The 22,986-nt window shown below is 28.7% G+C and overlaps 1 protein-coding gene across 1 annotated transcript in view; it reads right to left on the reverse strand.

Moving 5' to 3' along the window:
* The window catches only part of LOC113375308 (potassium voltage-gated channel protein Shaw), a 315,710-nt gene extending 295,172 nt beyond the window's left edge, over positions 1-20,538 (reverse strand). Inside the window, exon 1 of the mRNA XM_026615246.1 lies at positions 20,492-20,538. The gene's annotated coding sequence lies outside the window, so the exon portion shown is untranslated. The remainder of the gene's footprint in view (positions 1-20,491) is intronic.
* Positions 20,539-22,986: the final 2,448 nt, after the last annotated feature.

Here is a 22,986-nt window from a genome sequence, read left to right on the forward strand (position 1 = left end):
CATTATACACAATGCATAATAAAATTCTGTATAATTTTATTGCATTGGCAGTTACATTGAAAATTTTAAAATATACGATTATATGTAATTATATATTTTGTTTCTATACTAGTTACAGTTATTCATAAAAATATATTGAAATTTTAAAATTGTTGAAAAACTCGCATATAGTACATTGCGTATGACCTTATTTCCAATGACAATTGTTCCCGAGTTTATATGGAACTGCACACTGGACGGTGCAACTGCCAGTTTATTGAGTGATACGTACACAATAAATTTAACTCTCAAAGTGTTAATTTTATTGTAATTGATTTTGTTAACATTGACACTTTGCTACAAGGTTTACAAAGGGCTGTTGCGTGGTAGCATAATACTAATTGACAGTACTTGATTAGGTTGATCTAACCAGAAGGCTAAATGGGAGGCTTGCGAATACGTACGGAAGAAAATTATTTCGATGGTGAAGGAATGTACGAACATAAATGTTTTATTTTTGTTTTTTTTTTCGATTACATATATAATCAATTTAATCATAAATTTATGTAATTTTTTTAGTTTTTATTTTTTTACTAGTTTTTGCTTTATTATGAAATTATCAAGTATTTTACCATATTGTAATCCTGATTAAACGATTAACTTACCAAAATGATAAAAAAAATCTCTGAAAGCCAACCAAAGTAGGCTCGATCGATTAGTTGACATCATCACTGAACCGACGTTCATCTATATTCACACAATATTGATAATCTCGACCACAGATTTTCTATGTTGGACCAACATGAAACCGAGATTGATTTCTACATGGGTTTCCTTGAAAATATTCAAAACTATTGTTATTAATTATTTATTTATTAATATTTATTGATTATTAATTTTTTTCTTCGAAAATTTAATTCGGGTAGGGAAGTTACAGCAATTTGCCTTGAAACGCGATGCCATGTACCAGTAGTTTTTAAAACGTTTGCCAGGGCACAGTTATAATTTTCTACAACTTATCAAAGAATAGATAGTAATATATGAAGGTCCGGGGTTAAAAAGGTCCACCACCGATGTGTTAAAAACCAGTAAAGTTAAGTATTGTTTAACAACAATATTTGAAAGTAGAGGAAAAAAATGTATAATCAGCTATAACCTTGATTCTTGTGACTTTGCTATCGGGAGATAAATGGTAATCTTTAAAAATTCATAATAAGAGTATTTTCTTTGGTTGGTAGTTTTTTAGCATTAGTTAAAAATGTAATTATTTTGTAAAATACCTTTAAAGTTAAAATAAGACATTAAATCTGATTGCCACTTGGCCGTTCCAAGTTAACCCACCTCTATGGTAAAAAAGTCTAGGTAACACATTTTTGAAAGACATCAAAAAATCACATTAGTACAATGTCGTTGTAGCTGACAGTTTTACTGAACAAAGTCAGATAATTGTTTCTTTGAAATGTGTTATTTGTTGTGATATAATTGGTTCGACTTTCATAATATAATTAATATTTGCTCAAAGGCAAATTGGATCTTTGTGCCTTGCTCTGCTCTACATATATTCTTTTTATTGAATTTACTTTAATTCATCGAATGTTACTTGAAACTTTTCAAAAAGCAGGTCAAAGAAGAAATACTTAATTCTTTTTCTATCTCTCCTCGCAGAAATTTGGAAATTTTCTATAAGCTTAGTAGTATTTACAATTATATACAAAATCCAGAATCCAAAAAGAATCTGAAAAACTTGAAACGTAATCAATAAGTCGAAAGATCAAAAAAGACTTGGACTGGATTATACCATGTTTTCTATAGAAAGTGTATAAAACTTCCAGTTTGATTGTATTGATAGAATATAAATGGGGTTTATTGTTTTTATAATACTTCATCGTATATTGTATTCAAACAACACATCCTTATTTACTAAAAGTATTAATTTTTTGATTCTCTAGAAATTGTTTAGAATATACCTTACTTAACAAACCAGCGTTCGCCGGGTCAACTAGTATATATATATATATATATATATATATATATATATATATATATATATGACTTTGTTCGATTTAATCTGGTTTTCATGCAAACTTCTGCAAACATAAGCTTTACATAATATTTCTGTATGAGGAGCTTCCGTCGCATAATTTATTTAAAATATCAAAGTGTGTCTATAATACTCGTCCCCTAATGGTTCGGTATGGATTTGAAAGTTTGCACAGATATAATGCGGTTCCCGAAACGTGACTTATTATTGTCGCCGGAATCTAATTTTAAAGCGATGTATCATTATTACATGCGATGAGTTTTCTCACTCATCCGGCCCGCGACGCACAGTTACTGCGAATAATTACACAAGTTTCGTAATTAGGCGGCATCGAAGTTACTGCGGCGACGGCGGCTGAGGGCGGCTGCCAGACACCGCTCGCGGCCGATCCGGTTTTCTCCTGCGGCCTATTTATGTAATATTAGATTATGTATTCAAAACGCCTTGATGCCGCGCGATTTACGACTCCCTTAGCTATCGGAATGTGCGATTGCAATTATGGATATACCATGCAATTTCGATGATGAAGTATGTGCTTGTAATTTGCATTTTGCTGCATATTTACGGTGTTTTTAGGTCAGTCAACTTCTTACATTGTTTAATAGTCTAATAATGATTTTCTTATATGTATGCATTTATTTCATTTAATATTTTTGAAATTTGGTTCTGCAACTTTGTTATATTCACTTGGCAAAAATAATATTTTACATAATATTCTATTCTATATTTATTCAATATACTGTTTATATATAGAACAAAATTTATATTATTTCCAGTTTTTTTAAATATTTTCGATTTGATTTTTTTAAAATATATCAAATTGTAAAATATTTAGGATAAATTATAATAATTTTTTATTTAAGAACACATATGTACTCTTTATATATAGAGTGTACTTATACCAAACGGGGCAGTTACAATTATAATAAAAACCGAAAACATTTATTTCATGAATTTTGAGAATTATGGGCATTTAAGAAAATGCCATAGTAATTTGGTCGAACAGTTTTATTAGATTCGTTAATTCAAATTTTTGGAAATGTAACTCTAAATAACTTTTCTTCAACCGCAGACAAAAATAATCACATAGAGTTGTCTTAAAATGAAGACTATTTCTTAAAATAACAATTGATTTTTTTTTTAAATTTGTCGATTTTGAAAATTCGTTTCTTTGAGTCCTTTGTTTAATATACTATGGAGCTAGTAGTGGTGCATGATAACGTACCTTAAGGAGAATTGCTGGAACTTCCAGTACCAAAAATTTAAATTTTTGGAAAATCTCGAAATAGTTTTTTGAAAAATTTTATTTTTTCATTATGAAATTTTCTGAAATTGATTTTTTTTTGTAGTAATCGCGCTGTGTAGCTTTTTTATGGATAAAAAAAAATTGAAACGCGTAAGCGCCTTCGCAGTTTAGTGCATAAACATTGGTACGGAACTCATAGAAATGTAATTGAAATTTAATTTGTATTTATTATCAAGTTCCTATAAATTATCTGATAATTTCATGTGTATATGTCTAATGATCATTTTTGACCGTCAAATTGCATTTTTTCATTTTTTTATTGGATTTTGGAAACCACTGCACTTTACTAAAATTTGATGAATAATTAAATAGCGGTATTGCTTTATTGTAGATATAAAATAAAAAATAGTTATACTTTTGAATATACTTCGGGCTTTTATTATAATTAAAAATTAATTTGTATATTGAGATATATAAGATCTCATTTTCACTTTTATAACTGGAATGTTCAGTCATGCAGTGTTGATGATGTAGAAAGTCTACATAATTCTTTGTTTCAACTTTTAAATATTTTACTTTAGTTTATTTTATGTTTTGTATTTTTTTTAAATAATGTTATTTTAATTTTTTGTGAGTCTTTTCTAGGTGTGATATTGTTTATAAAAGAATTTTGCCGAATGATGACACATATCGTGTCGAAACGTACTAAATAAATATTTGTACTAAATATTATTATAAGATCATTATTTGTCCTATTACTTCGGCGATTGGCTTCAAATTAACATTTCAAGAATATGTCTCAAAAATCTAAAGCTTATATATATATATATATATATATATATATATATACAAAATTTGAAATTATTTTAAATATTACAATCCCTTAAAAATACTGAAAGCTTAATTCTTTAGAGCATAAAAAATTCAATAATGCTGCACGTCGCTTTGCACGTGTCGCGTCGCTAAGTTTTCCTGCAAATATAATCATGGAGCTTATTTATTCAACGTTTAGTCTGCCCAGATGTTTGTCCTACCATTACTCGTATTTGCATTGAATAAATTGAGAATTGTAAATTGACATTTCTTTCATGACTTTTGTATGAAAATGCTTTTCGAGCATAAAGCTACATAAACGCTGAACGTGTTACAGTTGTTCAATGTTCAGTATACCAAAAAATAAATTCAAAAACAAGCAATATTAATTATGTGTATAAATAAACGAATAAATTATTTGTCCGAATTAACACAATATTGAGAAATTGGTTATACCAATAGTTGAAATATATGGAATTTTTATAAATATTTCTTAAAAAAAAAATTATTTATTTGAAAACAAACTATTACATTCATTTTTATGTGAATAGCCTAATTTTGTGCATATATTGATTGTCAGGAAATTTAAACATGAGTATGTTATTAACTTTTAATTAATTAATAACGTAATCATTGTAATAACGTAATGCTAGAATTCAGTAAATTATTTCCGTCCACTTCTATGATCTGCTCTTGAACTCGAACAGCGTTATATTCAACGATTTTAATGAAATATAATTTGTAGACATTAGTTGAAAACAACCCCAGACATAGAAATTTACTCGAATGATTTAACTTTAATATTCATAGGTTTGAAGCTATTATATCGTCGACGACGACGAAAGTTCTCATGAAAAATGTACAATTTAATTTCAAGAAATAATAACACAGGTGTCACAAGCAGAAGCCTTCACATGTATTTCTTTAAGAATTTAAATGTTAGCAAACTAAAACTTAATTTAATTCCAAAATAGAAACTTGTTATTTATTCAGATTGAAAATTGAATTCAAACACATTATTCTATTTAATAATATTGCAAATGTAGTCTATAAGTTTTATATTTGCTATTTAACCCCTACTATTTTTCTGTACGCTCGCCACGTTAGGGCATCGTGCCTTAAGGCAAATTGCTGGAACTTCCCGTACCAAAAATTATTTTTTTAAAAACAATTAACATTTTTGAAAAAATTTTACTTCGAAAAAAAATAGATTTTTGAGAAACTATAAAATTGACAAAATATTACTTTTTTTTTAAAAAAAAATTTTTTTTGAAAACAAAAAATTTTTTTTTAAGAAAAATGTTTTCTTTATTTTGACATATTTTGGAAATTTTGAACTTTTTTTCAAAGCAATCGCACTGCTTGAACTGCATAGAGACGAAATGTCAAAGCACGCAAGTGCCGCGCCGCCGTCTAACGCATAAGCATTGGTACGGAGCCCATAGGAATGTAAAAAAAATGTATACTTATTGTTAAAATCTCTATAAAATATCTGATAATTTGATGTGCATATGTCTAATGATCATTTTTAACCGCCCAATGGCATCTTTTTTTTACTTTTTTCATTAGATCTCCGAAACCGCTAGACCTGCCTTTATGAAAATTTGATCAATTCTATATCTTGTCAATACAAGTAAAATGTTTTTTGAATTATTCAAATCGGACGCTCCGTTCTCTTAAAAACGGAGGTACCGTTTTTGGCACTTTTTGCCCCGTATCTTCGGAACGGCTAGACCTGCCTTTGCCAAAAAGTAATCAGCACGTCTCCTTATCAATACGAATCGAATGTTTTTTGAATTATTCAAATCGGTTGATCCGTGTTCCCGAAATCGTCGACGAAAATTTGTATCCGCACATACATACACACACGTACATACATACACACACACACACACACATACATCCATTTTTTCTAAGGTATGCCAAAATGTTCAGAAACCTCTGAAACGTGAAGATATATGAAAATTTTCATTTTCGATTTTTTTGCGATTACTATAACTTGCCCTACGGGAAGTTAATAATATAGTGTTGATGGTGAAAGAAAAACCTAAAATTTCCATGATTATTACATTAAAAATATACACTTAGTATGATGGAATTTGATCCATAATATTTTTTTATAAAAAAAAACTATGGAACATGAAATTTGATCCATAATATTTTTTTACGAAAAATCTTAATGTATAAATTATAATTAGTTCATTACGAGAAGGTATATTTGAATTTATTATTTCTAGTCTGAAATAATTCAATAGTAAAAGCTGCATTATATTATAAAACAGTGATTCATTTTTCAAAGCATTTATACTATAATTGAAAGTTATATAATTATACTACAATTATGTAAAAATATATTACATCGTTAATTCTTGCTAATAATAATAAGTACCGATTTGATCGACTGTTTGGTTTCACATTAATTAGTACAATTTATTTTATTATTATTTGTAATTTAATTCTGGATTTTTTAATTTTTATAGTTATTTTGTTACAGTATTCAGTTTTGCTACAAATTTTATTGTTTTAATAATTTACTTACATGTAAAAAATATTTGGCCACTTATATTCAAAATAAATTCAGACAAAAATGATCATTAAACATAAGCAATCAAATGACCAGATTTATAGAGTATTTAATAAGTACAAATTTTGTTTACATATCTATGGGTTCCGTACTAATGTTTATTCGTTAGACTGCGACGCGTCGCTAACGCGCTCTACTAATTCATCTCTACGCAACGCGAATGATTAAAAAAATATCAAAATTTCCATAATTTCAAAGTATGAAAAAAAAGTTTCTAACTAAATTTTCTAATTCAAAAAAGTAGTTTTTTTCAAAAAATTCAAAGTTCTCAAAAACCCAATTTTTTCAAAGTTTGAAAAAAATTTAACCTTTTTCAAAAATTTTAATTATTGGTACGGAAAGTTCCAGCAATTTGTCTTAAGGCAAGGTACCATGCCCCACTAGTTTGATTTTGAATCGTATTATTTTTATAATGGACACCTTCCATCCTCCTGGTTTAGTATTTGTGTTTTCTGATCTACATTCAATAAAATTTTCAAATTCAAATTATAAATCTATTCTAGAGGTAACAAATCTATGTTTATCCAAAAAAAAAAAAAATAATAATACATTTATTGATTTACTCAAAACATTAATAATATACCTAATACCTTAATAATATCAATTGAACACGTATTAACTTCCCGTAGGGTAAGTTATTGTAATGGGCCGAAAATCGAAATTGAAAATTTTTACATTTTTCGACGTTTTGAAGGTTTCTGAACATTTTGGCATACCTCAGAAAAAATGGATGTGTGTGTGTGTGGGTATGTATGGATACTAATTTCCAGTCACGTTTTCGGGCGCACGGATCAACCGATTTGAATGGTTCAAAAAACATTCGATTTTTATTGATAGGGAGAAGAGCTGATTAGTTTTTGGCAAAGGCAGGTCCAGCCGTTTCGGTGATACGGAGCAAAGAGTGCAGAAAAGAGAAATCGAGTTTTTGAGAGAACGGAGTATCCGATTTGAATGATATAAAAAACATTCAATTAGTAATGATTGGGAGAAATGTTTATTAGTTTTTGGCGAAGGCAGGTCTAGCCATTTCGAGGATATGGAGCTAAATATGTAAAATATGGCAGTTTTTGAAAGAACTAAGCGTCCAATTTAAATTATTCAAAGAACTTTCTGCTTGTCTTAACAAAGCAATTGATTTTGGAAAAAAATTTTTTGTTCCAACTTTTTTTTTTTTCAAAAAAAAATTTTTTTTGTATATCGAAAATAATTTAGATTTTTTTTAATTCTGACTATAGTTCTAATATACTTTAAACAAATAATTTCAACTTTGCAATTCAGTTAATATAATTTTTATAAATATTAGACAATGTTACAATATTATTAATAATCTATTTGAAAACATTCAGTATTCCTCGAACATTTCGTTATGGTACGGAAAGTTCCAGCAATTTGCCTTAAGGCACGATGCCATACACCCCACTAGTTTAAGAGTTATTTTGTAGATGTACTCTGGTGTTGACTGATCTACGTTTCTTTAAAAATATTTAAAGTTCACCTTGAACACGTACACGATTTTTCATTACATTTATGTAGAAATGCTACTGGATCCGACATTCACCTAAATGCAATTAGATTTTATTAACTACACTAATAGCTGTAATCAATGACTGCGAGATGATTCAGAGCGTTAGAATTAGATGAGGTTCCTCACAATGCTTGATCCCCGACTGACGTAACGTCAGAAGTTTGCTTTTCGTTCGCATATATTTCGTGTTCTGAGTGACGTTAGAATTCCGGAGTCATCATGGTGAAAACCGAAACTCTAATTATTATCCGAACAACTAAAGTGCGTGGCGGACTTCCGAAAGCACCCGTGCTCAAAGGGCGGAACAGTACCGGTCCTGGGGTAAAAGTTTGAGGCGGAAAGATTTAACTCCACTTCAATGCTTGATTTCAGCACTATGGTTACTAACATTCTATTTTAGTAGTGATTAAAACTTCTCAGGTTACTTTTGAAGTAAAACTTTTTCAGGCGCGACTTGGGTCTAAATCCGTACAAATGCAACGGAAGTGCGTTACGGCAGATAAGAGTCGAGTGCCAATGATTCGTCATTCGCTCTCGATGATATCATTTCTATACGGGTCGATCGTTATTAGACATCGTGTATGTGAATAGAGATCTGTCGTTGTATGCGTACCGATATCAATAAGAAAATCGGCATAGATAAATAAACATTTTAAAGAGACATCGAAGTGCAAATCTTGATTTAATGAAATATGCCTGAATCAGAAAAACATTTTACCCTGTTCCTTGAAAATAATTAAACAAATTAAACATTTGTAAAAAACGTAAGTTTAGTGATTAAAAACTATTTTTATATTATTCGTAGTTTCTATAAATCTTTGAAGTTTAAAATGAAAAATATTTCTTAGGCAAGACAGATATCAGAGCTGTTCAAAGAATGATCTAATATCGCCAGCTAAAAAGTAAACAAGATACAAGCAGTCAATAAATGTATGTTAATTTTAATTACATGAATAAACATTACTCAAAATTGTTATATGATGTTTTTATTTACTTAACTTAAATTTGCTACTTTGTACAGTAGCAAATAAATTTTACTTCAATCGCGTGTGATCCTTACGCGCACTCTTTTTTTGTACTTTGTTATGCAATGTTATATATAATTAAAATCGAGTAAATCTCCAAAATTTTGAAGGAAATTAATAACACGGTGTCATGGTGCAGTTTTCAACTAAAAAGATACATTTATATATTAAAGAATTTATTGCGAGTTATATGTCAAATATTAACAACGAAATTCAGAATAAATTTGACGTATGTGATAATAAAAAAACTTAACGAAATACTACAAAACTTTTTTTTGGAATTTTATAGTCTTCCAGTAGGCTTATAATAATCCAAGAAAACAACGAAAGTATTCTTTTTATTGTCATTATGTTTCAGGACTTTTTGAACATTTAAACATTTAAACAGTTAAAACAAATTGATGCATGTGTTTGTGTATGTATGTGCGGAAACAATTTTTCGTCGACGACTTCAGAACCTATTAATGGATGTTTAGATGTGATTTATATTAATGGAAACACGGGACAAGACAATTCAACTTTATAAAAAAAAAACGTTTCATTTATATTGATGAAATGAAGAACTGATTAAATTTTTAGAGAAGCAAGTCTAACGGTTTCGGGAATCCAACAAAAAATTTAAAAAAGTCATGTGGTGGTCAAAAATGATTATTATAGACTTAGGTATACATATCAAATCATCGGATATTTTATAGAGGTTTTAATAATAAGGGTAAATTTTATTTATATTTTTATGGCTTTGGTACCAAATCTTAGAATTTAATTAACTTTAAACGCTGCATTTCGCCTTTTTATATTTTGTCTCTAAAACATCGACTCAACGCGATTGCTTGAAAAAAAATCAAAACTTAAAATTAAAGCATTTAATTAAACTTTAAATTATGGTACGAAAAATTCCACCAATTTGCCTTAATGATAATATAATATATTGGGAATAAATAACATGAATACTTTATATTTTTAAAATAGAATTTTAACTCCACATTCTTAAAATGATTTTTAATTCTTTTGATTCAATTGTTATCGTGCTGAACTAATTAAAAGCAGAAATGATTATTATATAATACGTAAAATATAAGTTTGAATTTAAATACTGAAATATGGAAAATTTAATCAATTCTTCATTTCGCTAATACAAGTGAATTGACATTTTGTTTTTTTTGTCTCGTATCTTCAAAACCGCTGGACCTGTCTTTGCCAAAAATCCCAGTCAGAAAAAATTGATTGTTATTTGAATCAATAAAATCGGTTGATCCGTACTCTCTAAACCGTGGACACAAACTCGTATCCGCACATACGTACGCGCACGCACACACACATCCATATATACATCCAGTTGTTTCCTCTGGCAATTTGAGAAAAGTTATTAATTATAAGAGATAAAATATTTCTTAGCATTTCGTTTAACACATCATTTGATATTATCTATCAATATTGTCAAGTAAAATGTTTCTGTTACAATTAGTTGAATCCGACACTGCGATGGCGACGCGGGAGATTATCAGCTAACGTCTGGTTAAATCCTCATAAACCTCATAAACCCCTCCGACAGATAGTCATCCTCAAGTGTACGGCTAGAACAAGGCAGAAACGACGATTCTATCGAGTGCAACTTTTATTACACGCCGTATGATACATAGCCTTGCAAACCTCTATTGCCCTGCCTACCACGTCTTAATAATACTCATAATATTACTTATTTCCTAGATACAACAGATAATGTTATCTATCTAGAGTGAAAAATTAAGAGGCTACGTAAAATATGGAAAAAAAAGAAATTTGAAAGGTTTTTTGTTCATACTGAAAAAATGTAAGCTCTATTGGATTGTTCAGTAACTTTATTATTTTTAACTTCTTCAACTAATTGCAAGGTGTGTTATAGTAATATGAATATGCGTATATGTTTACGTTTTAAGTTCTTCTGAACAGTTTAGCCTACCTTAAAAAAATGTGTGCATGTGCATGTGCGGATAAAATTCTTCGACGATTTCACGGATCAACCGATTTGAATGATTCAAAATGCGGTCAATTCGTATTGACGGGGAGAGGTGCTAATCAGTTTTGGCAGCGGCAGGTTCAAACGTTTCGAAGATTCTTAGAGTCTCTAATACAGCTACGTAGCGCGATTGCTTTGAAACTTCTTCAAAAACATTCAAAATTAAAAAAAAAATCATATATTCAAAAGAAATTCTTAATGTTTCAAGAAAATTTCAAAACTACCAAAATATTCACAGTACCTGAAGTTTCAGAATTTATTTCAACTTCTTTTTTCAAATTTTTTTCTTTGTATATCCAAATTAAATCCGATTTCAATTTGTAATTTTGTAATTCAGTTTATATAATTCTTATAAATACTAAACAATGTTAGAGTATTTGTAATAGTCTATTTGAAAACATTTAATATTCCCCGAACATTTCGTTACGGTACGGAAAGTTCCAGCAATTTGCCTTAAGGCACGTTGACATACACCACTAGCTTAATATTTGATTTAACTACGTCCGTTTTATAGTTGTCATCCCAAACAGTTGTCTTATCACTATGTGATGAAATTTATTATTACAATTTCTGTAAGTTTTATTGGTAATGAATTTTTTTCAATACCAAATAAAATCAATTTTAACTTAGATACGTAGCTGCCAGAGTAATTATATACATATAAATATTTGTTGTCCGTATTTAATTTTACCCTATAGTCTAATCGTTATTTTGTAGCATTAGCTTTCTGATTACTTTCATCTACTAGTTATTAAAAATTATCCCATTAGCCTTAAATTATGACTAACCTCATTTAATGCCATTATCTACGTATACATGATTATGTACTTTAGTTAATCCATTCATAAACCGTAATATATAACTGCCTCTGTACAATGCACATTATGGAAATAGAATAAATAGTAATATTTATGCTTCGTTTCATCAAAGACCTCGCTAAAAGTTATAACTACTGATGCTTTTGAGTAAATAGCTGTGATCTTGTTGCGATTGATAAATCGAACTATTTATTTCCATTAAAACGTTGGAATCTATTCCTATCATATCAATATCTCAATGTAATTTTTCATTTAAATAAATAAAGGTTAACGTTATGAAAATATTAGAAATAAAAAATAATAAATTGTAAAATAAATGCATATTTTTTTCTTCATACATATTTTAAACAAATATTGGATGTCCTATATAAAATCTTGCCAGTGCATATTCCAGATATATCTTATAGGCCAACGTCATCTAAAATAATATGCGAGCAAAGCTAGGTTAAAAAATGAGTCCAATCTAATATATAATTTAATTCAAATTTACCATTATTCATCATTGAGCAAAAGATATAATCAGAAGTAAAATAATCTCTAACGCAAGTCTTTTTGATCTTTGTAATTTAATATTACAATTTATTTCATTTCATTGTAATTGTGTACATAAAATATGTAACACTTTTGAATCGACTATTTTTGGTTGTTGAAGGTTTTGTGTAGAAAGTTATCAATATCAACCTGATATTGATATTGATATTTTGTGGTCTATTCTGCCATAAAATAGACCAATGTTATGGCAAGGCTATATTACGCTGCGTTTTCTCATATATAACGGTACTAAAAACTGTTCATGATCTATGTGGTTGCTGTGCAGTCAGGCGCTTCAGATGAAAAAGATCACTTGAAAGTTAGCTTTAAGTACTATCTTCATGTTTTGAAGTTTCGTTTTTTTTTTAAATAAAATTTTATCTGTAGAGTAATATATTTTTAGTGCTTAATTGTATGTCGGAATACATGTATACCTTGACCAAAGAACTTTATACATTAGGATATATTCAAGAAGGTATTCTTAACCAAATTTTATTTTAATAAAGCCAACATCGTTAGATCAGAAAGTTTACATTATGGTAGAGAAAAAGTAAACAATTTCAAATAATCTAAAAACGAAGTCCAAGGTTTATAAACTCGGTGCATACGTAAATGACGGTGGTATATATACCCAACAATATTTTCGTCGTTAGGAAAGTCAGCAAGGTGAGCATGTCGACGTCAGTAAATAATTTTCCAAAACTTTATTATTTTCATTGCAAATAAGCCGAGCGAGAATGTGAAATATGGATTAATATAAATAGATATTTCGCATGTATCATATTACTGTAAGGTCAACTTGATCATTATTATATATTAACACGGTTTTCACTGTAATGTAATACCAATTTTTGTAATTGTTCGAAAAATGGTATGAGGTTCATTGTAATTTATAATTATGAATTGATAGATGCAATGGATATATAAATAGAGGAATAAATAATTGGAACAAATATACATTCATGCAAACGCCAATGACGCAAATACAAATATTGGCTGTATCGATTTAGTAAAACTTTATTTATTAGTCAATATTGCACAACGCAATTTATTAAGTACTTATGTAAAATATGTATGAAATTATAGACTTTTATTTTTTTCTATTTTATATAGTAACATTATAGAAATAACTACGAACATATAAATTATAGTTTATCTCGACAATATACGACATTTTTCGTTGATATTTAGAGTATTTTGCAATTGGAACTTCTTTATTAAGATGTATCTTATGATTATTTTTATTTAATAACTTATATCAGAATACTTTGAAAGGCAAATTAATCAATCATCAAATAATCTAAAATAATCAATTTTAGATTATTTGCTGATAGCATTTCTAAAGCTTTTGTTAAGAATTATTTTGGAATCTTTTATTAACTCCCTATAAGGTAAGTTATAGTAATCGGTCAAGAATGGAAAACAATTTTACATATCTTTACGTTTTAAGAGGTTTTTGACATACCTTAGAAAGAATCGATGTATGTGTAGTATGTATGAATGTATGGATATAATTTTTGTCGACGTTTTTGCGAGCACCAGTCAACCAATTTGAATTATTCAAAAACCATTCGATTTCTATTGATACGGATATGCTGATTAGTTTTTGGCAGAAGTAAGCCCAGACGTTTCCGAGATATGAAGCAAAGTATATAGAAAAAACAAATCGAGTTTTTGAGAGTACGGAGCATCCGATTAGAATGATTCAAGAAACATACAATTCGTAATGATGAGAAGAAATGATGATTCGTTTTTGGCAAAGACGGGTTCAGCCCTTTCGGAGATACAGAGCTTAATATGCATATAATGGCAGTTTTTAAAAGACCGAAGCATCCGATTTCAATGAATTCATTCGATTATTTTAAAGATTTTTTTTAATTAAAAAAAATTATATCGAAAATAATTTGGGCTTTAATTTTAATTTTAGAAAAAATTTCGAAACTCACTTATATACAGTTTATATAATTCTTAGAAATGAGATTATGACTGCCATTCTAACTCCGCTTGAATAAATTTTGTTTATTCACTTTTCACATGAACTTAGTTATCATCATCAAATAGGAATACTGAAAATTACTGTATTTATAATAATATATTTAAAAACTTTGGTTAAAAATTTAAAAGTAGTACATATAGAGTCTAAATAACTAACTGCTTCTATAGTATTATTAATTATACTAATTTAGTATTATCTATTTACTAATTTTTATTCAAAATTCAAACTAATTATATATATATATATATATATATATATATATATCCAACAATGCACTGTGTAAAATATGCATATTAAACATTTAGAATACATCGCTAACTATATAATTGCATTAATTTATTGCATTTATCACCACTCATAATGTTTATAATACATACAAAGAGTAGTGGCTTCATCCTCATTAATGTCATAATTAACAAAAAACAGAGTTAATTAACTCTGGTGCATTTATAGTTGTACTCGTATTATTGTCAACATGTGCATGTAAAGAAAACAGTGATGCTACGACACAAAGGCAACTCTAATTTAACAAAAATATATTACGTAGCGTATTTGCATGATGAAACGCGAGAATATGCGGGCTCTGAATTGCTTCAAATGTTATTAGCTTAAAATGCGTGCGTTTACATTATATAATATATGAAATGTTAAATAAAAATCAGTGGAAACTCAATTATCCAGCCCTCAGTTATACGGAATTGCGATTATACACAACACTAAACAGGCAGATTTCATGAGGCAGATGATTAACTAGTGCTCCACGATTATCAATTATTATATTATATTGCATAAAGTTAATATAGAGTGCTCCATGATATAATGGTAAAGCTCTCGGAATCGTGTGGATCGGTTCGGAACAACCTGACATCGTGCAGTAGCGATGTCTATTTTTACTTGAAAATATACATGAAAAATAAGTTACCAATTAAAAACAGACCATTTCGGGCACTGCGATGTGAAATGGCAATGTATAAACTTGACTATTCTTTCCTGAATAGAGTTGGAGTTCAACTCAGCTCACGGACCTGCCATAGGGCAGTACTACTTATTAGTATAATTAAAGATGTACAGATATAACAACAAATGGATTTTGTTCTTTTATATGTACAATGTGTTTTATAGATAGCGATTTAGTTACGTTCATTTTTTGACTGATGTGGAGTAACAAGAACTACTTTTTTTATTATTAGTACAGCACGATATAATAAACAAGTGGTTACCATTTTCGAACCCTCTCTACTCTTAATTTCTAACTGATATTATAAGACTATAAATTAATATAGCTATATTATGCTATTAATATGCTATATTATGTTGTTTTTTTTTCAACATGTCCTTGTAGTATACAATGTCCCTTTTCGGCCGACTATTGTGAATTCATGAAATTTATTGAATGTCCTTTACTGGACAGTTGTGAATAAAATAGATAATAATAATAAAAAAATATGTAAAAATATGCATAAAACTTATTTATTCGTTCATTTTTCATATCATATCATTTTTTTGTTTATTTTCAAAAATTGTAGTTAAAAAATAACTGTAGGGTCCCTTGTAACAGGCTCACGCGCCTCATATGTTGAAAACCACAGTGTTATACCCAGACTGCCCTGGTAAAATTTCTATCGGTTATATGAAAATACCAAAACTTTCGCCGTAGTCGATTTTTGCCATATAATATAGGATTATATTAAATTTGAATATTTTTGTAAGAAATATCATGTTATAGCATCTCTGTTACAATTTCATGGCTTATTGTTAATTAATTTTTTGCAAATTTTAATGTAAATTGTTTATATTAAAACTGATAGTGCGCGAAAATATTTTAGTTTAGTTTCATAATATTACTATGTAGGTATATTCCAACAATAATATAAAGTATAAAAAATAATAAAGTAAGTATTAGATCAAGTTGGATAGAAATTCCTTATGCGTATAAACAATTTAATCAATAAGAGCTGAGGTGTACCACCTTTTTAATTTGTGACGAATAATTATGACGAAATAATGTTTAAATAGGTTCACCGTTTTTTATAATTTTTGCTTTGTTTTATTGTACTTAGCAAACTATACACACTATTTAGCTACTTCACAGATATATTTTTTTAAAAAAATGTTAATAAAAATTGTTGCACTTATCTGCTAATTATAAAGAAACGGTTTTATTAAAAGGCATTTGAATTATTTGCAAATTTGAATTTGGTGCAGCCGTTATATCGCCTTAAATATATTTTCAGGTTGATGTCAAACGATTCCAAAGGACTTCAAATGTCAAAAAATGAACAAATCTGCATATCGGATTTCTTAGAAAAAATATACTTTTTTTCTGGAATCGGGATAATATCGTAAATATTATATGTATAGTTTACATAGCATCATTGTTATATTACAATTCCTTGAAAGCAATCGTCTGAATGTTTTTGTATACTGTTCACATACAAGACACATGAACTATAAACGAATTTAAATTTAGAAAAAGAACCGATGCACTCCCCCACGCGCATATGTGATAAAATAAGTGTTAATGTTTATATCTGGCAGACAAGTTGCTTTTATGTCGACTTTGATTTTTATTTGTACCGATTCAGAATATAGCGATCATGGAATGTATTTAATTAATTCTAAAATTAAAATTTGATTTTTAAAGCAAAGATATATCACTGATTGCATATCATATTCTGTTATATTTAGGATTATTATTTACAGTAATTTTAATGATGATACAGTTAATTTAGTTTTGTATAATTAATTCGAGGATTCAATTCGCAAGTTGCTAATGAATCAAACGCGAGCAAGCGAGCAATTTTGTATTTTATGTACATAAGATGCGATGCAGCTGAAGCAGAAATATCTGATAATGAATACATATTATAAATTGAATGTACCTTATTTGTCTTGTAATTATTCGCAGGTCATTGTCTTCAACAAAAGCCTTTTACTCAATATTAGTTTCGATAATAGCCAATTAAAATAATTACAATATTAATAATGATATTATCTATATTTATGCATGTATATATATACATATATATATATATATATATATATATATATAATTTAAAAAATAATAATTAAGTAGATGTAAGTAGAATGAACTAAACGATATGTGTAAATAATCGAATTAATCAATAAGAATTGAGATTCAATTTATGACGATAAATGTTCAAATCGGTTCATTTTTTGTATAAATGTCAATCAAAATTGTTGCATTCATCTGCTAATTATGATTGTAATTGTATTGATATGTAATATAATATGTAATTCTCGTAACGTGTGCGTCGCAATACTCCTCCGAAACAGCTCGACCGGTTTTCATAAAATTTTAACTAAAACACTTATTTCGCAAAAGTCATTGAATGTTTTTGACTTATTTTTATTTCTGACTTTTTTGAATCTATGAGGCACATATTCTACCAAAAAAAAAAAAAAAAATTATCAAGAATAGCATTAATATTGGGGCCAATTTTCTTTTCTAATTTTAAAAAATTCGAATTTGAATATTAAAATCTAGAGATCATGCTGTTTGTGAGAAAGGGCTTGTAATTTTTCCAAAGTTTTTGAAATCTCATTCGATTCGCTAAGCATGACTCAATACAATTAAAAAATGAAGTTAACATTTTGCTCCGTAATTCCATAGAATTATTAAAAACGCAGTATTAATTGATCAAAACCTTGAATATCAAAATGTGTCAATTTAATTTGAATAAAATTAGATTCAGATTAAGGTGACACTTGCATTAACTTTATTCATGTGCCCCAGAAATAATTATATGCTGCATGCGTTGCAGTGGGTGAACCAGGAATTTGGTTTGTGTTAGCTGCTCCTTTTTCTTATATAGCACACAATTTAATATTCACAATTAGTCGTCATACTAAAAATTATATAGAAGTATTTCTTATGGCTAAACAACGTTTGGCTGGCTAGCTAGAATATATATATATATATACGTATATATATATATATATATATATATATATATATATGTTTATAATTCAGTATGGCATTGAGTAGAAGGTATTGATAGCAAATGCGTCTTTACAAGTTTAAATGAAACGAAGTTAATTGCTTTGACTCATTTCTCTAATGCTATTTGTGAGACGGGGAATTTTTCCGACGCTTATATTTAACAAATATTTACACTGAGCGATTGATCTACGAATGGTTTATGCTTGCCTAATATATACTGACCAATGTACTGCCGATTGACAGCCGGTAAATGTTAAAATATCTGATATATAGACAAATTTTAGTAGGAAAATTTATAGCCTAATCATAACTATTAGTAGAAGTTAAAAGAATCTCTTCGAAAAATATGTTCTATTTACATATTTAGCAACGTTCAGTTCACGTTTGTTGATGTTTCTACTTATACGAGAGCACCTTAATGCGCAAATAAGCTTTCAGATTTTCTTAAGAAAATTCGATTTATTCAAATTAATACTAAGCAAAACAATTCAGACCTTAACTTAAAGCACATCAACAATATATAAACAGTCATTTTTAATTATCTAATAAATATTGGCATAATCATATTCAACAGTGTTACCAAATTATTTTTTTGCTCGTAAGTCAAATTTTGATATAATTAACGTGATTTCGGGAAATAAATTTTAATCATTATATTATAAATAATATAATGCTAGCATATCAATCGGATTCTTTGAAAATGCACTTATTTTTATAAATGTTATATCACTATCAAATATAAAAATTTGTAACATTAGAAATATCAATATATACCAAGTCCAGTTTCAACTACTAATTTTTTTTAATATTTGATAATGACGTTTTTCTCAAAATAAATTAGTTTTTATTCTGTAGTATTAGTATTACACTTATATCGTATAGTACTTATATCCATATACCGTATAAAAACTAGAGAGAAATATGTTTTATTTGTTTCAATTTAATTCTGTTCATTCATGGTAATGACATTTTTAAAATTCGGTAAAACATTTGATTCAATTTAAATAATTTTCTATAGATATAAATTGGTTTTATCGCTGAATATTAAAAATATTAATTTCAATTATTATATTAATTAAATATTTAATATGTTCGAAAAAATATATTTTGATTGAATTCTATTTAAATGCCGCATCAAAAGAGATAATTTAACTCATCCTTTACTTCATATTTAATTTTAAATTTAATATTTAATTTAAATGTTCAAGTTACAATTTTTCCACATACTAGTGGAAACACTATGAATTAGGTTTAATGAATAGTAATTAATTAGTAAACTAATGAACTCTGCTTTGCTAGTATACAGTAGTTATTTTTTCATTAAAAATACACGATATATTACCAATAATTACTCTACATATTTAATACATTATTCATTATGAAATTCCAGCAGGTAAATTAGTCGAATGTAATATATAATAGATAACTCAATAAGTCCGCAGGATTGTTTATATTTGGGTATTGAAATTTTGAATAATTTGTAGTTGAAATGCGAACTTAAATACTTCAATTAACTTTAGTATGTTATATTGCAGATATAATATGGCAGTAATAAATTTCTCATTACAACTACGAAATATTCAAAATTTCAATATTTAAATATAAATGATCTTACGGACTTAAGTGATGTGTTTTTTTAAAGAAAACGGAGAAAAAGTAATTTATAATGACGTTATGTTCTTACAAACTCATTTGTTTATTTTAATGCTTCCTGAGAAAATACTCATTCTTTTTTGCTTAAGAAATAATAAAAAAAGCCGTGAACTTAATTTACTAAAATAACTTGGCGTTAACTTGAATAACCGATGATGAGGATATCCATTTCTGTATGATCCAGAAATAGATAATGAAATAAACATCGCCGTGCGGGATCATTATCTGATAATTCCAGTCTTTGTATTTCGCTCGTAATATAATTTCGAACAATGCACAAAATGGGGGATTTACATGGCTTTAGAATGCACAACATTTACCTCACTTAATTAGCATTCCATCCCGGTGCCCCGCCCACAGCTTTTCAACACAACAATTGCATCCGAGACGGTTTGCTTCAAATATATTGTATTCACTGCGAGGAACTATAATTTATCAAGCGCCAGAAACAATATTCTAACTAGTAACTTCTCACTTAAAATTTGTAAACCTGTTTTTATTCATCACTAAGTTTTATGAACAACTTTTCTAGATTGCAATATTAAAAATTCAAAGTTTAGAACAAACTATTACATAGAATAAACACAATTTAAGCTATGCAATCGAGAAATTTTAATTTAATTGATCAATTCTTAAATATTTATTCATAAATTGAAACTTGATTATACTACCGGATATTGGCGGAATGTAAGTCGATCTGTATAAATTTGAAACACTCTAAGCACATACGTGAACTGATTGATACGCACATGTCTTTGGCCGATTGAGAATTTCACTACTCACAAATTGAACGGTCTAGGGAAACGACTGGCTAAAATTTCTAACACTGGGCCGTATCGTGCGCGCACCGTATAGGCCTCAAGTATAAACTCGCGCGTGTTCTGCGGATCCTGTACGCGAGTATTTGTATTTGTGAATATATTGAAACAGTTGCGATCTATCGAAAAACGGAAGGGTATTCTTTACAGTGGCGCACTTTGGCACGTCACAAGTCGCACGAGAGCGTTGCGGCGACGAGGACGGCACACACCCGTTGCTCGCGGGGACACGCGCTCGCTACGTAACATAGAGAGCACCCGACGCGCTCCTCGTGCGGACTGCGCTACGGTTGGGTTACGACTGAACTGACTTTCACCGCCGCCGCCACCGCCACCGCCACCGACGCGCAATACGAGCACCCTACGCGACACGCGGACTCATAGGGCTGTTGCGCCACCAGAACCTCCACTACTGGAACGGGTCCAACTGATACATATTTTATATTGTACTACAAGTTCAATACGCGGTCTTACGCATTCGGCATTTCTCTAATTATTTCATTTCAACGTGGAGGCGGTAGCATTTACAGTTAGTCGAGCTTGCAGCTCAATATGAATTAATAAACACTGTGTTTTAATTTTAAACATACACGTGATATAATTCTATTTTGCTATGCTTTATTCCGTTAAGGGGGTTGTTCTTTTTTTTGTTACAAAACATGCAAGGTATTTGTTATTGTTTTACTCGAAATGTATTTATCATAAAGACATGCGGTTTTTGTTAAACAAAAATTACAAAATCATAGAATATTACGAAATTTTCTTTTTTCTTAAAATCGATCTCTTTTGCGGTGCCACAGATAAATCCGTTGCATCTCCCAAAACAAAAAAAAAGAAACTACGTTGAAGAAGAAGTTTGAATCTACCCCTACCAAAATGAAAGAAATAAAGCAAGAAGGAAAAAAATGGCAGCTATTTTTAAAAAAAAGTGTTAATAAAGGCCTTGTTATTGGGGCGAAAAGCTTCGCAAAAATTTTTTGCGTTATGTTATCAAGTTGTTCGAGGTAGGGGGACTAGATATTGCAGTGGTGAACAAATTAAAAACAATGCAAGTCGATCCGACTTGTAGTTTTTTTTAATTTGTGGCACCGCATTGAAAAAAGTCACTATGAGAAAAACGTATTTAAAGTTTTTAATATAATATACTAAATACACCATTTAATTAATGTACTAAATACACCATGGTGTTCAAAGATGCCTACACATTAAAAAGGTCATGTGCATAAGGTATTATAATGAAAAAGAGAGCAGCTGGCATACAATAGCTCCGGAGCGATAAAAAAAAACGATTTCAAAGGATCATACATATAGAGATATATATCTATAACTTCGTCAAAAAAATAGATATTGATGATTTTTTTTTAAATAAAAAAAATCTAAAGTTTTCAGCTTTCATAATATCAAAAAATCTCAAAATCAAAAACAAAATAAATAAAAATCGAACAACCCCCTTAAGGGGGTTAAAAATTTTTCAAATATCAATCTTCAAAGTTTAACAATTCCAAAATTTGTGTACAAGAGTTCAAAATTTTACCCGCCGATCGCAATTATCCAATTTCACGATAGTCACTTCAGTAGTTTAGTTTACAATTTTTTTTATCTAACTCGATATTTAATAAATTATAGCCTTTGTGTGAACATTTCACAATAAAATTTGATCAATAATATTTTTTTCTGCAAACAAATATATTTTTATAAACGGTTAATTTATCGTATATTTATGAATGGACCTCAGTCATTCAAAATATTCCTTGGCTTGCGGAAAAGCTATTTTTTTCAACAATAATTTATTTTTGAAAAGTATCAAGGCAGTTTACTCGAGTTACACTGAATTAGTGTTATTAGTGACAGATGTTTTAATTTTGATAATATACAAAAATTGTAGAAATTATAGAGGAAAACATGTGGAGATTAAATATTAAAAACTAAAGATTTACAAGTTTTTGAGATGAAACTAGGTACCACATAAATCTCTGGTAAAGATGTATATATTTCTA

This window comes from Ctenocephalides felis, unplaced genomic scaffold (assembly GCF_003426905.1).
Source record: "Ctenocephalides felis isolate EL2017-DRISC unplaced genomic scaffold, ASM342690v1 CF-g0.4_SCAFFOLD_01886, whole genome shotgun sequence".
Taxonomy (NCBI): Eukaryota; Metazoa; Arthropoda; class Insecta; order Siphonaptera; family Pulicidae; genus Ctenocephalides; species Ctenocephalides felis.